The 8,251-nt window shown below is 40.5% G+C and overlaps 1 pseudogene; it reads left to right on the forward strand.

The window, feature by feature from the left end:
* The window catches only part of LOC127625049 (zinc finger protein 208-like), a 632,925-nt pseudogene that overhangs the window by 68,450 nt on the left and 556,224 nt on the right, over positions 1 to 8,251 (forward strand).

Here is an 8,251-nt window from a genome sequence, read left to right on the forward strand (position 1 = left end):
TAATGATGCTTTTAAAGAATTCTATCTTGATCTTTATAGATCCATGTCTTCGCCTACTGATGAAGATATTAGAAACTTTTTGGATTCATTAGATCTCCCTAAACTTATGATTGAGCTAAACAATTCTCTTGATTCTGAGATAACCTTGGAGGAGCTATATGAGGTAATTAAGGCCCTGTCTACAGGCAAGGCTCTGGGGCCAGATGGCTTTTCCGCTCAATTGTTAGATCTTATGCTACAGAAATGTCTACAAGTTTTTACGGAATCATCAAAGAATAGAAATCTTCTGCCAACCACGTCAGAAGCCCGGATCAGTCAGATTCTTAAAAAGAACAAAGGTCCAAGTGAGTGTAAGAGTAACCGTCCAATTTTCCTGATCCAGCTAGACATTAAAAGTTTGTCAAAAATTTTGGTTAACCGATTCAGTACAGTTATGCCATCTCTTATACATATAGATCAGATGGGGTTTATTCGGGGCCGCAGCTCTTCTGATAACATTAGGCATTTCATCAATATCCTGTGGTCAGTGGTGAATGATCAGACTTCGGGTGCTGCCATCTCACTTGACACTGAAAAGGCATTTGATATGGTAGAATGGGATTAACTTTTTAAAATTTTGGAAATGTATGGGTTCAGGAATACTATTATTGAACGGATTAAGTTACTTTATAGACACCATGTTATGTCTTGTCATTGTTTTGTCATGGTATGTCTTGTCCCTGTTCTTTCTCTTTACTCTGTCGCCCTCTACTGGCCTTCTTTGGTTATTTCTCCTTTCCCTCTTTTCTCCTCCTCCAGCTGTTCCTTATCTCCCCTGAATACTTCGCTAATTCTCTTCCCACCTTTTCCCGTTTCCCTCTGATTAGTTCTCTACTTCTTTCTCTGTTCTTGCTGCTTCCTTTGTCGGATTCTCACTAGAGTTTCTCTCGCTAAGGAATACAAGCACTGTCTCGTTTGTCGCTGTCCGAGTCCTGTCCTGTAGGCATCCGCCTGGCTTTACTACCTGTTCTCTATTTATCTACCCGGTATTTGTATTCTGTCCAGCTCGCCTGACGCTGCGAGAGGAGCTGGATCCCACTAAGTGTTTTCCTCGACCCTAGTCTACCCTTGGGAGACCAGCAGCCTGTCGCCGCTCACTGCTACCCCCGACTGCTGCTTAATGACGCCTACTGAAGCTCTCTAGGAAGTTTTCTGTTTTGCATCGCCCTCTCTGCGGGTTGCTTATGTTCACCGTTGTTCTCTCAAGGAGAGGATTTATGTTTTTTCATTATTGCTTCCTGAACTGACATTAAAAGACTCTTTTTGTTATATTGCTTTTGGGTCCTCACTTACCTCCACAACACACCAGGCAGCGGCAGTATAAAAAATTTATTAATTTCAGATTGTTTTACTCTGGATAGGGGCACCCGGCATGGTTGCCCTCTTTCCCCATTATTGTGCTGTCTTGCCCTGGAACCATTATCAGCAGCAATACGAAAAGGGGATGATTTTCCAGGGGTGATGGCGGGAGGTGGTGGGACACATGATATTTTATTATTAATCTCTGACCCTGAAAAATCTGTAACTCCAAGATTTTTACACATCCTGTTAAACATCAATTATGCTCTAGGGGGCTTGCACACTCATGGACTGTGTCCATCAATAAGTTAAAGTCTCCACCCAATGTTATATCATGAGGGGTGCCAGCAGCAACATCCCTTCAAGATCTATAAAAAAGCCCTGATCATCGGCGTTAGGTGTGTAAATGTTAGACAAAATTAACCTTTGCCCCTGAATTTCAGATAAAACTATAATGACTCTTCCTAATTTATCTGTTTGAGACATTTGAATTGTAGATGCTGATTTATTAATGTAATGACTCCCCTGGCCTTACTTGAGCCAGCACTAAAGAAAACATGCCCACCCCATATCTTCCCAAATTATTCAGTTTCCTGTGGGGAAAGATGCATTGCTTGAAGAAACACTATATCATATTTCTTACGTTTAAGAAGAGAAATAACTTTCCTTCTATTTATGGGGTGCCCCAACCCATTCACATTCCACATGAAGAGATATAATACACGCATATTAACATTTGACATTTTTACATATTAGAAATATTTGACTGTGTGTCAAAAAATTATATTATAATGACCACTTTCCCCATAATCAAACCCCGAACTTTCCCCCTGAACCAACAAACAGAAAAAAAACATGCGCATTAACCCTGCACACGACAGTGCCATGTATGCCTACGAGAGTCCCTGCGACAACTTTGCCATCAAGTCTGGTGATTCTATGCAAATTTGGTGAGACAGAATTACACAGCAGAAGATCATCTCTAAAACAAACTCCATCCAATAAGCAGAATAAACACAAGAACGTGTAGATTAATTCACAAAACTGTATAGAAGATGTGTTCCTCCACAAAAAAAACTCCAGCCACTAGCGGAACAGCACACACACACAAAATGTCTTGAGATGTTGCTTCTATATATCCACATAATTTTTCTTCCTCATGATGCCATCTATTTTGTGAAGCAAAGCACCCCCACAACATGATGCTGCCACCCCCATGCTTCACAGTTGGGATGGTGTTCTTCAGCTTGCAAGCCTCGCCCTTTTTCCTCTTATTCCACTCTTTTCATCAGACCAGACATTTCTCTTTGTCCCCAAGTGCACTTGAAAACTGGTATCGATATCGGCGATACTGGTTTAGGGTATCTAGGTTCAGGTTTGGGGAATGTACAATTAATTTTAATGATTGTAATCAATGATTAATCATACGGTTTGAACTAGATAACAATACATACTAAATTGCCCCAAAAAGGGCTTATATAGCCCAAAAGTCTGCTTCAGATATACATAGATAATTAAACACAATGAATTATAATTAATTAGGAATATACATCATATGCAGACAGGCTGTATTAATTTTCAGAACACCTTAGTGGAATTAACCCGTACCGCGACCAACCAGTTCGTCCGCCGAACCACTTTGCTCGATACTCTTGATCAATTCTCCAGAAGGTTTATAAGCTTAGTATAAGCTGATTAATCAAAAGCACGTTAACTTACTTTGATAATATCAGCTCGTAGCTTAAAATCGCCATGACCAACAAACACAGACAATCAATTGTATAATTGGGTTTAATACAAGGAACTAGGATATATCACTACACTTAACAAACAAACATTTAACATAGAATAAACATAAAATAAACAAAGTAAACACAGTAAGGGAAAATAAAGAGATTGTTAGAGGTATAGCAAACTTATTTCAACAGTTAACCCTTCAGAGCCAGCACGGAAATTACACACTGTAACGCATTTGAATTTCAATGAAATAATACTTGCACAATAGACCTTTGTGTCGCTGAGCAAGACTGTGTGTATGTCGTGTCCTCGTGGCGTCCTTGAGATGGGCTTTCTGTCGGTGCTTCCAGAGCGTGGATTGCTCGCGGAAAGTTCGAAGCATCTTAAGAGTAACTGTTGGAGAGTTGCAGAGTTCCGGAGAGTTGAAATGTTCAGGGGAGTCTGAGGGAGGGGAAGAGAACCGGGTGAGAGAGCAGGACGGAAGAGGAGAGTTGAAATGGGAGCAGCAGAAGAGAGAGAGAAAAGAGCAAAAGAGGACGATTCAATGCCGGAGCCTAACTTTTAAGGCAGGGAGGTCACACCTCCTCTGGGAGGACTGGCCCAGTGAGACTCCTCCGTTTTGGGCGCTTTGTCCTGTCAAGGCTCATTTGCATGTCATTTGCATAATTTATGACCGGGTCAGGACTTTGGGTTGAATCACTCAAAAGACAGTAAAAACATAGCAGAATACATTTTTAACGTAACCATATATTTATATTCAGCTAGGGCAAGTCGTAAGGTTTAATTTGATACCAAGAAACGTGTATTTGGTACACTTAAAAGTGGATATACCCTCTTAGGCTTTTTTATTTAAGCCCTCAGAGTTTAACTAACACAACTTACAATTTTACTAGTTTGATCTAACATCAGGAATACACAAGCATACGGGGATAAAACATATTTCCTTAAAATTAAGACATTTCTGGGTTTTAAATGAAAGGAACACATTGTGCAGTTCAAAGTCTCACATTCCTTTCCCATCTCAGAAGGGGGTTTTAGAAGGCACGAGGATGTGTGGGGGTTTTATGACCCTTTGCAAGAATGTGTGTATTGCATTCAGAATCAATGACTCCATGATTCTCCTTCATACTCTACACTGGCCTAAAAGTACTTGGTATCGGATCAAAAATGAAATAAGTGGTATTGCCCATAGTGACAGCTAAATCCATCCGTGAAGCACATGTGGACAGAGTACAACTTTTCCTCTGCTCTGAAGCCAGCAATTATGTATGTGTGTGTTTGTGTGTAGGGAAGGAGGTATTGCCCCAAGTGAAGGAGGTCAAGTACCTCGGGGTCTTGTTCACAAGTGAGGGGACAATAGAGCGGGAGGTTGGCCAGAGAATCGGGGCAGCGGGGGCGGTATTGCACTTGCTCTATCGCACCGTTATCATGAAAAGATAGTTGAGTCGGAAGGCGAAGCTCTCAAGCTACCGGTCAATTTTCATTCCTACCCTCACCTATGGTCATGAAGGCTGGGTCATGACCGAAAGAACTAGGTCTGCGAGTACAAGCGGCCGAAATGGCTTTCCTGAGAAGGGTAGCGGGATTCTCCCTTAGAGATAGTGTGAGGAGCTCAGTCATCCGTGAGGAGCTCGGAGTAGAGCCCGCTGCTCCTTTGCATCAAAAGGAGCCAGTTGAGGTGGTTTGGGCATCTGGTAAGGATGCCCCCTGGCCGCCTCCCTAGGGAGGTGTTTCAGGCACATCCAGCTGGGAGGAGGCCTTGGAAGACCCAGGATTAGGTGGAGAGATTACATCCCCACACTGGCCTGGGAACATCTTGGGGCCCCCCAGTCAGAGCAGGTTAATGTGGCTCGGGATAGGGAAGTTTGGGGCCCCCTGCTGGAGCTGCTGCCCCCATGACCCGACTTCGGATAAGCGGTTGAAGAAGAAGATGAAGTGTTTGCGTGTGTGTTCCAAGAGTTCTCACGATGTGGATTCGCTCAAGAATGCAAAAAAATTATGAAATGCAATTCTTCAAAATACAGTCTGGTGACTTATCAAGGTATGAATGTAAACACAGAAAGTTATTTCTTTAGTAAACATAAACAGTGGGAAAAAAGGCTGAGATGTATCGAAATATTTAAATAATAAATGTGTAATTCCTGCTCTGTTGCTGTCAAACATGTCCTTATTAATAATCAAAAAACAATCATAAGAATATAGCTGCGAGCAGCGATGGCGGGCCCAAGCCGGTGGCACCGCCACCCCCGTGCCTTTAGGGTTGCTGTGCACGATGGGCAATAACGTAACCTCGCTTTGACCGTCGAGAAGATGTGTGCTGTAGAGCTCGCATAAGTGTGTGCTCTGCAAAAGTGCGCATCGAGGGCACATATCGACCACAAAGTATGCGTGAGCACCCTTCCGATACCTAAAATGAAAAATGAGACACCCTACGGTCTCATGGAGTTAATGGACACATGAAATAAGTACACAAGACTGAAAATTCATATGAAGTGTGCCATTTAGGACAGGGCCTATGACCGTGAACCACAATAGTCACATCTATGAGATAATTCAAATGTAGAATATTTTTTAATGTCATAGGATGTCATAGGTCAACATCTTTTGCAGCACTTAAATGTGTTAATCCAGAAGGCGAGTATTTATCTGGAGGTCTTTGTACAGGTTTATCAATGTAATTATAATGTACGCTTATGTGTTCCTATGATATGCAATGGAAGTACATTTTTATGTTTAACATGGGTGTATTCACAATACATAGCATACGATATAATATCTTAAGATTATTTATCATTATGTTAAGTACATCACACAAATGTGACTGTATTCACCTGTAATGTCTCCAATAAGTACAGTATATTGGCCTGTATGGCCATGATATATTGCCTTAGCTAGACTTTAGCTAACCTATTACATTAGCTAGTAGCTCATGAGTCATGAATGTTAGCAAGACACAAGTTAACTATATTTGCTTTTGGCTAATTAGCTGTATAGTCGAGGCACTGTACACGACGCGGAGGGAGGGAGGGCAGGTATCGACAAAATCTAATCTACCGACCTGATGTTTTGATTTTTTATTTAATAAATATATTTGTTTGACAGGAAGCTGTGCTAAACAGGAATATATATATTAATTTATTTATTAAAAAATAAAAATAAACACCCCAGAAAAAAGGGCACTTTCTCTCGAGGAAGAAAAAGGGCAGGTGCTCAAGCCCCTTTGATGTCTATGTGTGCACGTGCCTGAGGGTGAGTAAATGATGAGAGAAATATATTTTTGGGGTAAACTCATTTTATTTGAAAGACTATCTAGGTACATAATAACACTGCATTGCTGTGACTGTTTATAACTATTTCAAAATGTACAAGCTCACACTTTAAATGGTCAGTGCTTTGATTTTTAAATCAATAATAGCAACATATCAGAGAAAAAAATGGAGATTGAGTGATTATTTTTACACTTTACATGCCATTCAAAAACGTGGCATTTTACAGCGTAAGAGAGAAATTAAAAAACTTAAAATAAAATACCATTTGTACTTTTCAATGACTTGGGATGTCTATGTTCAGGGCGAAGGCTAAATTGTTACTGTCTCTTTAAGAGGGTTTTATCGCATGTTACGATATTCAAGGCACAGTTCAGTTTAATCTTTTGAGAACTGAGAAGTATCATTATTTTCGTCTTGTTGCATCTGTATTCATTGTGAGATGATAAAATACAGACTGCGTGAATGGCTGATTTTGTTCACTTGAATTTTGTGACGTGTTTCAGAAAGATTATCGCGAAGACAGAGACAGCGCAGCCGGTTTATTTTCTTTATTTTACAAAAGCACAAGGTTTTGTTGTTATTTTAAGTGTACACAAATAAAAGTACGACTTTCATAGTTTGTGATGATGTATTAAATGTATCAGTATGGGCACAAATAACGCAGTGTTTTGTTTAAGTTGTTTCCGCTGTTTCGAGAGAAAAATATATACGTCATCTGGAATAATGCCAGAATTCAATATAATTATACCAGATTTCTTTCTCAACTGTTTGTTCACTTGAGACATAACAGACTCCTCAATATATCATGTATTTTTACACTTTGTTGTATGAAATTGTCCGTTCAGACGCAAGCAGCAGCGAAAGCGAAATCTCATCGGCGTTCGAGCGAGCGTTAGACACGACGCGGCTCGATCGCTGTGTCACTCAATCTGCTCGCAAACATGTATTTGAGTTGTTTTCACATTTGTTGAGTTGAATAGTGTAAAATCGCTTGAATGTTCAAACAGGCAAACATTGTATACAACCGACAAACCTTCGTGAAGATGCGAGCAAAGTTGAAAAGGCAACTTTAATTAGCTCTCCTCTCTCGTTCGGCTTAAAGCCAAAATGTTCCCACACCGGAGCTGAAGATTGCGGCTTTGAAATCAATTCCATGTTGGACTCGTTCTTCCTAACTGGCTCGCTGAAGATGTCACGAAACAGAACACTTTAAAATGCAGTTGGTTCACGCCTTCTCTTCACCTGACGGTGTCCGCTCTCTCTCTCTCTGTGTCTGTGTGTGTGTGTGTGTGTGTGTGTGTGTGTGTGTGTGTGTGTGTGGACACCTGCCTGAGCCCCGCCTCCGACACAGAGGCAACAAGATGACAGAGGCAGCGCGATCAACTAAAATGTTGGTGACAGTCATTTTAATGTAAAAATGAATCTGATTATTATTTTTAATAATAAAACAAATTATCAGTCGCAATATATCGCGGCACCAAAAATGATCGCGCTCATTTCCATATATCGTGCGATAAGTCGATATATTGACTATCGCGTCAGCTCTAGTCAGACAACCCTAAAACAACATCATACTCGGAAGTTTTGATACGTTAGGATCGATAAGCCCATCCCTACTTTCTTTAGACATATGTTTCATGTGTTGGTTTTAATAAAGACTCGGAGTACTAATAAAACTCACAGAACGAAATATGCGTCACACTTTACTGCGTTCTCAACAACATGTAAGTGTTCTTCATACGTTAAAACAACGAGAATACAGAAAATAGGCTTAGAACTCCACCTAGTGGTTATATTATAGAATTAAAGGAGAAATTACATGAGACAGCTTTATAACTTAAATGGCTTTAACTGAAATAGACTAAAGTTTAATATAACTATTCTGATAAGTGAATATTTCCAACATC

This window comes from Xyrauchen texanus, chromosome 31, assembly GCF_025860055.1.
Source record: "Xyrauchen texanus isolate HMW12.3.18 chromosome 31, RBS_HiC_50CHRs, whole genome shotgun sequence".
NCBI lineage: Eukaryota > Metazoa > Chordata > Actinopteri > Cypriniformes > Catostomidae > Xyrauchen > Xyrauchen texanus.